Below are 13,929 nucleotides of genomic sequence, written 5' to 3' on the forward strand. Positions count from 1 at the left end.
TTGTACCAGAGAAGGTAGTTACGTATACCACGTCAGTGATGACAAAAGCAGGTACAAATGTTTTATAGAAAAGGGAAAAGAGTCTTGTTTTCAAAGTGTAATAAAGGGAAAAGTAAGTATTGATGCCAGCCACCGTGTACAAGGAAAAAGATGGTGGTGATCAAACTGAATGAAAGGTAGGATGGTAGGGTTTCTGTCACCAAAGAAAGAAAGAAGTGGAAGAAGGAACATAGAAGCTTGGTTTGGTCTCAGTTTAGCTTGAACTGAGGTAGGGTCATTCACAGAAATCTATTAGAAAGGCATGTTTGAGTACTCGGTGGCAGGAGATGGGAGACTTACATTTCATCATCAAAGAGATTACTTTTGAAACCATAAAATAAGTAAGAAACAAAGAGAAAAGCAAAGCAGAGCTCAAGGGTAGAATCCTATCATTAAATTATGAGATGGGGAGAGAAGGGGAAGAGGACCTCCAGAAGGAGTCAATGAAAGAGCAATCCAGGATGAGAAAGGAGAGGAACACACATCAAAAGAAAGCCTTTGATAGGGTCAACCACAAATTGATAAATGATGGGAAAACTGGGGATCCCTGTGTTGACTTGACACATTCCAGATCAACACTCAGGATCTCAATATTGTGCTGTTAGGCAGGAGGGCGTGACACAATTTTACACACACACACACACGCACACGCTGCATGTACAAAACTATGGGTCCACACACATACACATGCACACACGCAAACATGCACTTCAGTGGCTGCGTATTAATGCTTGGGGGTGCTTGGTAACTAGGGGCACTTGTGGGTATTTGGTGCCCTGGGCAAAGGCAAGGGAGAAAGCTGGGGCTGGGAGGTGGTGAAGTGGAGTGGCAGAGAAAAGCCGGAGGAGGAACCTGGGAGGTAAAGATCCAGCTGGGGGCAAGAGCCGGGAGGTAGAGTTGGGAGGCAGTGCAGAGGAGCAGAGTGGAGAGAAACTGGAGGGGGAAGCTGAGAGGTAAAAAGCTGGCTGGGGCTGAGAGCTGGGAGGCAGCAGAGCAGAGAGAAGCCAGAGGAGGAAGCTGGGAGGTACGGATGGCCAGGGGTGAGAGCAGGGAGGCTGGGAGATAGCGAGCTGAGAGGCAGTGGAGCAGAGTGGAGAGAAGCTGGAGGAGGAAGCTGGGAGATAAAGAGCTGGCCGGGGGTGAGAGCCAGGAGGTAGAGAGATGGGAGGCAGCAGAGCAGGACAGAGAGAAGCCAGAGGGGGAAACTGGGAAGTAAAGAGCCTGCTGGCAGGTAGCGAGCCGGGAGGCAGCAGAGTGGAGTGGAGGGAAGCCCAAGGGTGAAGGTGGGAAGTAAAGAGCTGGCTGGGGGCAAGAGCTGTGAGGCCGGGAGGTAGCGAGCTGGGAGGCACTGGAGCTGAGAGAAGCCAGAGGGGAAGCTAGGAGGTAAAGAGCTGGCTGGGGGTGAGAGCTGGGAGGTAGAGAGCCAGGAGGCAGTGGAGTGGAGAGAAGCCAAAGGGGGAAACTGGGGGGTAAAGAGCCAGCCAGGAGGTAGTGAGCCAGGAGGCCAGGAGGTAGTGAGCCAGGAGGCAGAGGTGGAGAGAAGCTGTGGGAAGAAAGCTGGGTGGCAGAGGTAGAGGCAAGCCAGGAGATCAAAGAGCAGAGTGGGGGCTGAAGCCAGGAGGCAGAGAGCCAGGGGAAATCAAAGGGCAAAGCAGGGGCTGGGGCTAGGTGGAGAGGCAGAGCTGGGGGAGATCAGGGAGCAGAGAATCAGCAGGTCTGGGGTTAAAGGAAGCTGGGAGGTGGCAGAGTGGGAGCCAAGATTACAGGGAGAGAGAGATGGGATGAAGGTCAGAGGGGTGGGGAGCAGAGATTGGAGCAGGGCCGGGACCACAGAAAGACAAAACCCAACTCAGGGTTCCAAGATAGGTAATGCAATACACAGACTACAACATTATTGGTTCCCACACACACACACATACAACCTCCCACATGCACTCACAGAATGGTAGCAGGCGGGAAAAGGCTTAGTAGAGGGATTGAAGTCAAGGTGTAAAGAAACAGAACTCAGGTCCCTTGCTTGGAGGGAAGATATGGGTGACGGCTACCTATCCCAGGCCAAGAGTTGATCCTCGATGGCCAGTCGGGGTCTTCTCCAGTGAGGTATTGTCCAGAGTGGGTCACTGGCAGGGCCTCTGGGTGGATAGGTGGCATGGTGCAGTGCTAGTCTGGATGGAGAGGGAGTCACAAGGAGGTCACACTCTACCACCCCTTTTATAGGGGTGAGCTACCTATGAATCCAATGGGGAGGACATGGCAGGGAAGGGCCAGTCCTACTCAGATGAGCACGTGCAGTTCCAGGTGTCCTCACTGTCCGATGTAGTACAATGGTGAAGTTGCTGGTTTCTGTTCTGTCCTTTGTTTCCATGTTGCTGGTTTCTTGGAGGGTCTTTATATTTCAAATGTTGTGTTTTGTCTCTGGTTCTGAAAGTAGGTCTGTGGTTTCAGGGAGAGTCAATGCAAGGCACTGGTAGGGTCATTAAGCTGATGGTCCGGTCATTCAGTAGGAGCTATTTTTAGGCCCATTACCATTATGTCTCAAGCACTCTTATTCACTCTTATTCATTCAGGAGCCAATTTACATAGGAGGGGTAGGCATGAGCCACAGTTACAACACAATTACAATGGGGTATGCCCGGGCAGAGAACGCAAAATGGAGACTTGACAGGACAAGATGGAAACTTGACATTACCATAGCTAACTTATAGAAACAGGCCTAAATAATACAATATCTACACAATAGGAATACAATATAAACCAATAGAAAACAATACCAAAATAACAGGGCACTATTTACAATGATACATGAACAATATAAAAAGGGCTTGTTCTTATCCTATGTTTTAGCTTAACTATGACTTATCACAACTACTTTTAACTACTTATAAGTGATAGAGAGGGCAGAGAGAAAGTCAGAAATGGTTGGGGAAGGGAAGAGAATGTATTTTTAAGTAAAAAGAAAAAGAAAACCTGGGGGGTTTTGCTACACCTGCAGCATTCTGAAACTGGCTGAAGATTCTGTACACAGGTGCAAAAGTCACGTCTTAATAAACAGACACCTGACAGAGCCAGTAAAGTGAGATCAGGCTGAAGCAATGGTGCCCCCTGCCCCCACTGTGCAATAGAACTGCTAGTAGAGCAAATACAGAATGATGCCAGTGTGGTCGGAGTCCAAATATTAGGAGGAAGTGGAAGGCAGACCAAGTGCATCACATACTTGGATAACATAAATGTGGTATGTAGGAGCCAATGGTCCATCAGGGAAACAGTGAAGCATGTTCAGCTTTACAAGAAAGTGGCAGGGATGAAACTCAAATTGTGAAGAGTACTTGTATAGTATGCAGGTAGATGAAGGACCTTCTGAAGATGGGGGTTAGGGTGGTAAAAGGAGGGATACAGGTACTGGGAATACATTTCAATGCAAAGCTTAAAGGCAGGGAGGTGTGGCAGAAAACTTCCATGAGGTTCAAGCCAGAACACACTTATACATATGTTTTTCAAGGGGAAGGGGAGAGGAAAGGAAGAAAGAGCTAGATTGAATGAGGGTATTTTTGTATTTCAGCATATACATGTGCATTGCTGCACACTAAAGAACTCCACAGCAGGACATACAAGTACTAACATGTGGCAGAATTCATTAGTTTACTGTGGCCTAATAGGGTCACATGTGTAGATCCTGAGACTTTACTGCAGAGGTAATTAGGCAACTACAGTAAAGGTCTTGTGTAGATGCGCCCAATGTTTTCAAATTTGCTACTCACTTCCACGTGCTCAGACAGCAGGGTCTGACGGAAGAAAAAAGTTGTGTGTGGGGGAGGTGGGGGGCGGGGGGTGGCAAAGGGTAAGGGGCTACCTGACCTCACCAGATTTATTTTCCCTGCTGTAGGAGTGGGAGGGGGACAAATTTAAGGCAAACCTCCAATAATTCAGTTCTATACCTGGAAAACGTTAACAAAGTTATAAATTTTCCATATATAGAATTTAGTTATGGGGGGGGCATCTTATATTTAGGTTTATGTTCAGTAGGGCTGGGAAAGAAGTATGAATTGTCTTTACACAACTTACCCAGAAGAACCCAGGAACTGTCATGTCTACATCCCACTAGGGCCTACAGGGCCACAAGGGAAGAGAGCCATTCAGGGTCATGTCTTGAACTGGTCTATAAGGTAGAATGCAGCAGCATTCTGGGAGTAATGGGAGGAAAAGTTTACCTTCCATAAAAGAATGTAAACAAGGGGTGCCAGAATCTTAAAGAAGCAGTCTTACTCAGCTGCATACCATCTAAAAGTACTATAGAATCGATAGTATCTGGGCTCAGGGTAGATAAGTTATTTAGGCAACATCCTCTTCTGTCATGTAAGGCAGTGTTGTAATTGTTTTTATCTAAATAAAATACTTGTCTTAATTTGTTCAGCTGCTTACCCTTAACAAAAACAGAATCATGAAATATTGGCAAGTTCAAGAAGCTTATCAAAGTATCTCTCTTTATTCTTAGACATACTTTACTATAAATAATACAGTTGTGGGAGGCATTCACTATAAAGCAGCAGGCCGGCAATGATAGTATTCAAGTATCAGGATCCACAGTATTTGTGTGTGAACATATGTGAGAAAGGACATTATCTCAGAAGAAAAAGTTTACAAATATTGTCTGCTTAGCACAGCTGAGAGAATTTGGATTGAGATGAGAAGTGAAAATGGTGAAAAAATAACAAGCATAGGAAATTGTTATAGATCTCCAGGGCAGGATTAGAGGCAAAACAGGAAGCATTTACATATAAAAAGGGAGATTTGTAAAAAGTCCTGGACATTGGTCTTGCAGATTTCAGTTATGCTGATATTTACGCCAACATAAATGACAAATAAAAGCATGTTCTCAAAATACATATAACAAACTCAGGGAAATGTTGGGTAGGAGCCCCTGGATGGAAAATCAGGGTGTGGGGAAAGGAGTCCAAGAGATCTGATACTTTAAAAGAGGCCTGCTTAAGGGCACAGGAGCAAGCTATCCTGATGTGACAGAAGAATGGGGAAAGCAACAGGAGACCAGCCTGGCTGAACAGCAGTCTCTTCAATGAGTTGAATCTCAAAAAAGAAATCCTATAAAAAGTGAGAACTTGGTCAGAGTACTAGGAAAGAGTATAAGACCATTGCATGAGGCTACAAGGAGAAAATTAGGAAGGCTAAGACACGATTTGAGATGCAGCTGGCAAAGAATGTAAGCAACAATAAAAAAGGATTCTACCAGCATATCAAAAGTAAGAGAGAGGCCCAAGAACCCATAGGTCCCTTGCAGAATGTGGAGGCAATCTAGTTACAGATCTCTGGAGATCCCTTCCAGCCCTACTTCTCTGATTCTATGATGCAGAGAACAAAAGTATTTAATGCCTTTTTCAACTCAATTGTCACAAAGAGGGACCTATCAGGTGACAGGTGCCATTAGCAGCAAAGATAAAGGAGTCAAACAGCCTAGGGAGGGGTCGGCAACCCCCAGAATGGGTGCCAGAGCATAGCACATGACAGCACTTTGCTTTGCATGCACACCTTGGGACAGATGGCAGGGAAGAGGCTGGGGTTGCTCTGCCTCAACAAGGATCAGGCCTGTTGCAGCTCACCTGCTGTCCACCCCTGTCAAACCAACATCTAACAAGCTTAGGTTGTGGGTGTTTTTGGCACTCTGCCCAAAAATGTTGCAGAACCCTATCCTACAGCAACAGCATGTGGGCCAGAGCAGGCAGCAGGGCAGCCGGTAGGTGTGGGCCAGCCCTGATGAGGTGATCACATGACTGCAGGAGGGCCTTGTGATAGGAGGAGGGGGCTAAACATTCTCCATTTTAGCTGAGGCCCTCAAAGCTGAGCCACCAGTCTGCTGCTAGCAGTCAAGAGAACACCACCCAACTGGAGCTGCTGCTTGTGACATCTTGGAGGTAAGGGCAGGTGCTTTGGGACTGACAGGAAGTTCCTGGTCCTGGGGCACAACCAAAAACTGCAACCTGCTGGAGTAGGATGGTGCGGTGGGTCTGCCCATGGAGGCATGGTCCCCAGGAAATGGCATGCCAGTTGCCTCCCCAGTGAAAGGCAAGTAAGGGGTGCCTTATAGCCCCAGTCCCCACAACCTGGTGGGTAACCCAGAGCAGGGACAGGCAGTGAGACCAGCCACATCTTCAGACACCTGAGCCCATGGGGTGTAAGACCCTGAGGCCTCAGTGAGGGTGCATGGAGTTGGCCCCAGTGAAGGGGCAGAAAAGTGGCCCCAGTGAGGGGGTGTAGTGAGAGAACGAGCCACGTAGAATAGGGCCGTAAGGGTCGCCTGAAGGTCTACATATAGGCTAACCCCACAAACAGTTCAGGGAGTGAGCTCCAGTGACAGGGTGTGAGTTGGTGCCCTAGGGAGAGGGTGGAGGAGTAGCCCCAGTGAGGGGGCAGAGGAGTTGAACCCTTGTAAACCCTCAGACATTGTGAGGCCAAGTTTTGGGGCAGAGGGAGACCCCAGTAAGTCTTCAGATGTCTTGAGGCCAAGTTTTTGACAGAGTAATAGAACTTTTGGCTGCCATCTGCGAGGCATGGAACATGGAATAGGGGAGGTCAGAGCAGTGTATAAGGCCCTAGGCATCGGGCCACATAATGGGCAGCCTTCCACACTTTACAACAGTCAATATACTTAAAGACATGGCAGGTGAATGAGGGCAGACTGCCCTAAACAGAGGGACAGGCCAGTACGGTGACCAGCCACATGTCAAACCTCTGTTAAACAGGCTAGGGTAGTTAGAGAAGCTAGATGTTTTTAAGTCAGCAGGGCTGAATGGAATGCACCTTCAGGTACTGAAGGAATTGGCTTTCCTTTCTAAGAACTCATGGAGGTTAGGTGGTGTCCCAAATGGTTGAAAAAAGGTCAATATAGTGCCCATCTTTAAGAAAGGGAAGAAGGAAGATGCAGAGAATTATAGACCAATCTGTCTGACCTCTATCTCTGGAAAGCTTATGGAGCAAGTCCTTTAGAAATCTACTGTCTAGAGGACAGCAAGGAGATCAAGAACAGGCCGCATGGATTCACCAGTAGCAAGTCATGTCTAACTAACAGTTCAGAGTAATAAAAATTATTAGAAGCCTTAGAAGCATGATTTATGAGGAAAGGCTGGAAAAGCTAGGTTTATTTACTCTGTAGATGAGAAGACTGAGTAGGGACTTGATAACAGTCTTCAAATACCTGAGGGGCAATAACAGAAAGGATAAAGAACTTTTCTCTGTTGCTATACTCAGTGGTGATGCATAGTGGGTGCACGGGGGTACACATGCACCCCCTGACAGCCAGCATGACCAGGCAGGGAGGGACAGGCAAGAGCACTTCTGCCATCCCTGAGAGCGCTGACCAGGCAGTGGGGGCACCAGGAGAAGTGATCCCCACTGCCCCCAGTGGCCAATCACACTCATCCAGAAGTGCCAGTGGCATGCCTGGAAGTGCCAGCAGTGTGCCACTGCCACTTGCAGGTCGGCGGGATTGGCCGTAGGGGGACGCCCCCCGGTTGACAGGATCAGCCGCGGGGGACCCTCCCCATCCCCCCCGCCCCCCCCGGTCGCTGACTGGCTGCTGGAGGCACCAGTCACCCATGGCCATAGGGAACAGAACTATGAGCAATGGCCTTAAGCTGCAGCAGAGGAATTTTAATTTTGGGATTAAGAGGAACTTTCTGACTATGAGGGTGGTCAAGCACTGGAATAGTCTACCTAAAAAAATTGTGGAATCTCCATCCTTGGGAGCTTTCAAGACCAGTGTAGATAGACACTTGGATGGGATGATTCAGTCAGGAATGATCCTGCCTTGAGGAGGGGGCTGGACTACATGACCTCATTAGGTCCCTTCCAGCCTTTCTCTTCAATGATGTGGGGAAGTTTGCAGGGGGTAGAACGGACAGCTCTTGCCAAAAAAATGTTTCCTAAGATGTAAACAAAATCGGAAGATTCTAAAACTACTGGATCCTTGCAACTAAGATGACTGATTGCTGATTTATACATGCCATAGACTGAAAAAGACTGACAGATCCACTGTGCAATGGTCTAAAGACAGGGCTTGTTTATTGTATTATACTTTAAAACAAAATTACTCAGAAACAAATAGGAGTAATTTTCAATAATACATTGAGGGTAAAATTACACATTACAATTAGATCTTCTTAAGAGCACTTAAAATATTCAGGATAACATATTAGGGCTCATTAACAAATGCTAACTACCTCTTAGGAGTCTTAAAGTCACCCCAATTTTGACACTAGCCTGAGTTAACTTCTCTGTGTTCACCTGAAAAAAACTACCAGTTTACAGTCCTCCAGTATCCCAGGAAATCCCAGTACCAGTATCCCAGTCCTCCAGTATCCCAGGTAGATCAGGTCTCATCCAGGACTCTGTGACTCTGGACTGACAGCTGGGAACAGGTGGGCAACAGGTAGGTGAGGATGGGTGAGTGAGGATGGTGGGAAACAAGTTGAAGAGGGTAGGGAAGCCAGGAGGGGGTAGAGAGAGTGGGTAGGGGAAAGTGAGGGTATGGAACTGCCAAGCTGCTTCCCATTTTACCCCTCCCCCCAAAACTGTCCCCCTAATCCCCAAATCACCCTCTGATTGCTTCCTGACACCCCCAATGGCCCCTTCTTTCCCCCACTTTGGGCCCTTCACCACCAGTTCCTTGCTCTGCTGCTCTGCTGAGCCCAAGAACAGCAGAGGTGCCAGTGGTGGGTTTCCCCTTCCTTCCCTGCTCCTGGGGTCCTGAAATTTGGGGATTTTTTTTTAAACAGAGAAAACCAGGATCCCTGTTGATCAGTAGCATGAGTTAATGTTAACATAGACTAACATGCCTTAGAATTAGAACCTGCTAACTCTAATGTGTAATCTCACCCTGATTTCAGATGCTGCATTCAACCATTTCTTATAATACATGTTTAGCGCACTGAAAATGAAAGTGATAGAGGAACTATCTATTGGCTGCCTCCTTATGATATCACAAGGCCATTAGTCCTTCCTGCAATGAAGTGTGATTGTGGTAGGAAGATATTTTCTTTGTGTTTGATCAGAGAATATGTAGTGCCCACTCTGTGGCCTTAAACCACAGCAATATTTTAGGACCACTGAAAATATATAAATGTTTTAAATGTCCTTATGTAAGTCATAACCAGGGATCCTGGTTTTTTCTGATTTAAAAAAACCCCACCAAATTTCTGTTTACACAAATAACCCAAAATCCACATATTTCCATGATTAAAATGAAATATCACTAATATATAGGGAGATATATAGTAGTATTTCATTTTAATCATGGAAAAATGTGGATTTTGGGTGACTTTTTTAAACTGAAAATTGGGGATTTTTTTTAAAACAGAGAAAACCAGGATCCCTGGTCATAACAATTTTGCCCACTCACTGCTACAAATGTGTAAGACCACCACTAAACAGTAAAGCTAGCTTTGCTGCTCTTCTTCAGATTCCTTTTTTTAAAATGAGTTTAAATTATGTGACAATGGCAAATCACAGTGTCAGTTAATCCTCTCATTGCTTATCAGTCTTATTGGTTTAAAGCAAATTAAATAAAATGCACGGGATTTTTAAGAAAGAGAAACATTGTGGACAAACTCTACTTACAAGAGAGGAGCACAATGATACTCTGTCCAGGGTGATAACTTAGGGACTTTATCTCAGAGATACTTCCTACCAGCAAGTTATTTTGTTTATTCCAACCTGAAATCTTATCACTTACCTGAAATCTTTTCCATTTTATCTCATTAATGGTCTTATCAAAAGACCAAAACACTTGGGTTCAGATTAAAACAAAAACCTACATGGAGCTTTATTCATTCTAGTACATCTAATTTCTCACAACACCGGGAACATCTACACGTGCACTTAATGCAGACCAATTCACTTTGGAACATATCATACCAAAGTGTATTGCTCCCTGGCATCACATTTACATATATGCCTAGCAGCACAGCACATTAAGCTGGATCAGAGCATTCCTGACTGGGAGGGGGTCCAGGGGATAAGCCTGCCAGCCTGGGGCTGCTTCAACCCAATTCAACCTGCTGCAGAGGGAACTGGCTGGGGCACCAGGGTGCTCCAGTGTCGGGCAGGCAGCCCCCACCTTAAAGTACCATCATGTCCCAGCCAGCCCCATCAGTGTCTATGCATGAGGTCCTGCAGAACAAAGAACTCCACTGCAAGACAGTACTTGTATTTACAAGTACTATCCTGGGTGATGTTAATTAATTTGGTCTGTCCTAAAAGCACGGTTTGTGTGGAAGATGATGTTTCACTATGGGGCTAATTAGGGAGGTCTTCAGGAAATGACTCATGTAGATGCACCCACTGATAACTAATATTAAGCAAGTTCAAATTCCCTAACTTGATTTTAGCATCAAGAGAAAAGGGGTTTGCTTTTACTTGGATCGAAAGTTGAAGCAACATTGTCCAGCAGGGAGACCACCTCAAAATGTTATGTTGTAGTGAAAGCATTGGAGCAGGGGAGTCTGCTCAGGATATTACCAGGTATACCTCAGGGAAGAAAGAACAGTATAGGTGCATGTCTCCATTCCTAGAACAATATAATTTTTGGGATGCTGGAAGGATGAACCACGGGGCGCATCCAAATAAGCATGCACTTGCCTCTTGCAGCATCTCAAAGCCCTTTGAGACGCTGCAAGAGGCACATGCTCATGCAGGGCAGGCAGTGTGCCAGCCACAGGGAGCTGGACCCAGGTTCCATGCAGGTAAGTGGTGGGTGGGGACCATAGAGGGACACCCCAGCAGCCCCATCACCTGCCTGCTCCGCCAACTCCCTCCAATGGCTGCCCCCACCCCACCCCAGCCTCCTGGCACTTAAAAATAAAAGCCCCAAACTCACTGGCTGTAGCCGTGGCCATCAGGGCCTCTGGGACCTCATGGTAGAGCTGCCCCCTCCCCTCCCACCATGGCACAGGACAGCAGGGGTACCAGAGATTGGTCCCGGCTGTCTGGCACCCACGCTGCTGCTGTCAGATCACGTGGGTGCAGCACAGCTCAGCAGGGTGCTATGTGGCATCCTACTCTGTCTGACAGCTTGGGGCTGCTCGGGCTGCAGGGAGGGACTCTTCCACAAGGCCCCAGAGGCCTCAATGGCTGCTGCTACAACTGGTGAGTGTGAGGCTTTCTTGCTTTTTTTAAGTACTGTGATGTTGGAGCTGGGCAGGGCAACCATCGGTGTGGGGGGTGGCTCTTGCTCCCCCTGGCTGCAGATCTGGAAGAAGCCAGGCAGGGTTATTTTGCCCTGAGTGGCACAACTTGCACCACACCGAAGTGCATGCCCAGGTATGTGCAGTGAGGTAAAAAGCCCCGGTTCAAATTTGCACCACTTCTATTAGAGCTGCTGCAAGTGCACATGCCTGCATGTGTGGACATGCCCATGGAAGCCAGTTTAGATCTTAAACTGATTCCTAGCATCCCAATTCTGGAGTGTCTGAGCCTTACCATGATGCACTAATGAACAGGCAGGAAACTCAATTTAAGCAAAATAAAAATTAATAATAATAAAAAATTGTTTAGACTGAAATATATTAACTTCATCAGATAAATATTGGATGCATCTCCACATTGCTCTACAGCAATGTAGCAACCTTCTACATCACCGTACAGCATGCTATAGCAACGTAGTGATCATGTGTGCTTACATGTGCTTGCCAGCTACATCGCTGTAGCAGCACACTCCCTGGGCACAGCACGCCTTTATGGTGATGTAGCAGTGAAATCTAACCATGTGCTGTGTGCACAGCACAGTAACTCTCATACTGTGGTGTGCTTCCAAAAGGAAGTACTAAAGTACAGCACCTAGCAACTGTATGGCAATGTGTAGACATGTCCATTCTTAGCCATTTTCTTTTTTTCCCTTGGAGACTATTTTTTCACTGCCATTGGGTACACTTACATGTGGAAAAGATCTGGGAGCAGTTTACTCTCAAGTAAACAACTCAAGAGTAAACCCCTCCGGCCATGCATCAACATGTGCAGGGAAGTGGGAACAGATATGTGGCTCCTAGCAGCAAACTGCTTCCACTTCCTGTGGCCATGCAGCAGGTGCCTGCTGCCACTACGGGGAGATGAAAACTATGGCCACAGCTGTGTGCAGCTGGAGGCCATCTTTAAAAGGCAGCCCTGTTCCCTGCTCCATGGCCAGCCACTTTGCTGGACAGAAGGGGTGTGCAGAGCCTGGGGCAGCACGTGGCAGCTCTCTCACCACAGCCTCTGCCTCCCACACCATGGTTGATCCAGCCCCTGCCCCTTGCAGGAATGTCCACCACCCTGGACTCCTGCTGGTCATGGTGCTGACCCTGCTGGCCTGCCATGGCAACCACTGTCTGGCCCAAGGCAGTCTGAGCACTGCCGGCTTCCCCATGCGCAGTACCAGCTTGGTCAACCTCACCGTGCCATCCCAGGACCCTCACTGCCACGCAGCTGCCACCCAGATCCCATCCTGCTGGCTGGACTCCAGCAAGAATGACAATTATGTGCTCCTGGATGCCACCACTGGAGCCATAAATGCCATCCTGGACCCCCAGCCCCACTGCCTCTGGCCCTACCAAGCCAGCCAGGACTGGTGGCTGCACATGGTCCATACCACCTGGGACAATGAGTAGTGGCTAGAGGCATTATGGACGACCCAGGCCCATGATATTAGACCTCCTGGAGCAGCTCCACCTGCACCTGGAGTGGCAGGACACTGCCATTTGGCAGCCCCTCCCCAGGGACACCTGGTTGGCTATCACCCTGCTCAAGCTGGCCATGACCACCAACCTCCACTATATCAGCTACTTCTTTGACATGGGCAAGGCCATCCCCAGGAAGGCCATCCTGGAAACTTGCAGTGCCCTCTAGGACATGCTGGAGAACATGGTGCTCCATGTGCACAACCCCCTGGCAGTGATGGTGGTCTTCCATGTCCTGCGAATGGCATTCCAAGTCCTGGGATGTCCTGTGCATCAGGGATTTGGACAGGACCCACATCCTCATCATTTGCCTGTCCCATGGCAATCACCCCTACTACAGCTGGCAGGGCTTCCACTCCATCATGCTCCAGGCTATTGTTGACTACTGTGGGGCCTTCACAAATACGAGTGGCAGCTGGGTGGCCAGTGCCCACGACACCCGTGTGTTTCAGAACTCCACCCTACCAGCCCTGGTGCAGAGCAGGCTCTTTGCCCTGGGGATGCCAGACCTCCAGCTGTGTGTGATGGTGGTTCTGTGCCTCCTCACTGGGGACCCGACCTACCCACTTCTCCCCTGACTCATGCTGCCCTACACCAGCCAGCTGGACCTCCACCACACACATTTCAACTGGTACCTGCCCCAGACCCTCATGGAGTGTGCCTTCAGCCAGCTGAAGGGACGCTGGCCCACCCTCACTTCCCGCCTTTGAGTTCACTGAGGCCAGGCTCTCATGGGATGAGCACTCCACTAGATCAGATTGCTCACAGATATCTGTCTATCTCAGGAAGTCTATCTATCTATCTCAGGAAGTCTACGGGCCAACCAGAGGCAAGGTGTTCCTAGACTTGATTCTGGCCAAAGAGGATGATCAAGTCCGCACCCTGAGGATCAAAGGGAAACTGGGCGACAGTGACCATGAGATGATCACTTTCTCCATCCACCGTAAGTCAACAAAATTGACCAGTAGGATAAAAATCCCTGATTTTAGGAAAGTTGATTTCCACAAACTCAGGAGATTGGTTAGTGAGGCCCTTCAGGACCATTGCCCAATGAGAAAGGGAGTACAAGAAGTGGTTGCTCCTCGAGGAAACCATCCTAAAATCCCAAGGGAAGTACATTCCCTTTCACAAAAAATGCAGCAAAAGTGCTGAGAGACCCCCCTGGCTCAGCAGG

The sequence above is a fragment of the Alligator sinensis genome, unplaced genomic scaffold, assembly GCF_000455745.1.
Source record: "Alligator sinensis unplaced genomic scaffold, ASM45574v1 scaffold405_2, whole genome shotgun sequence".
NCBI lineage: Eukaryota > Metazoa > Chordata > Crocodylia > Alligatoridae > Alligator > Alligator sinensis.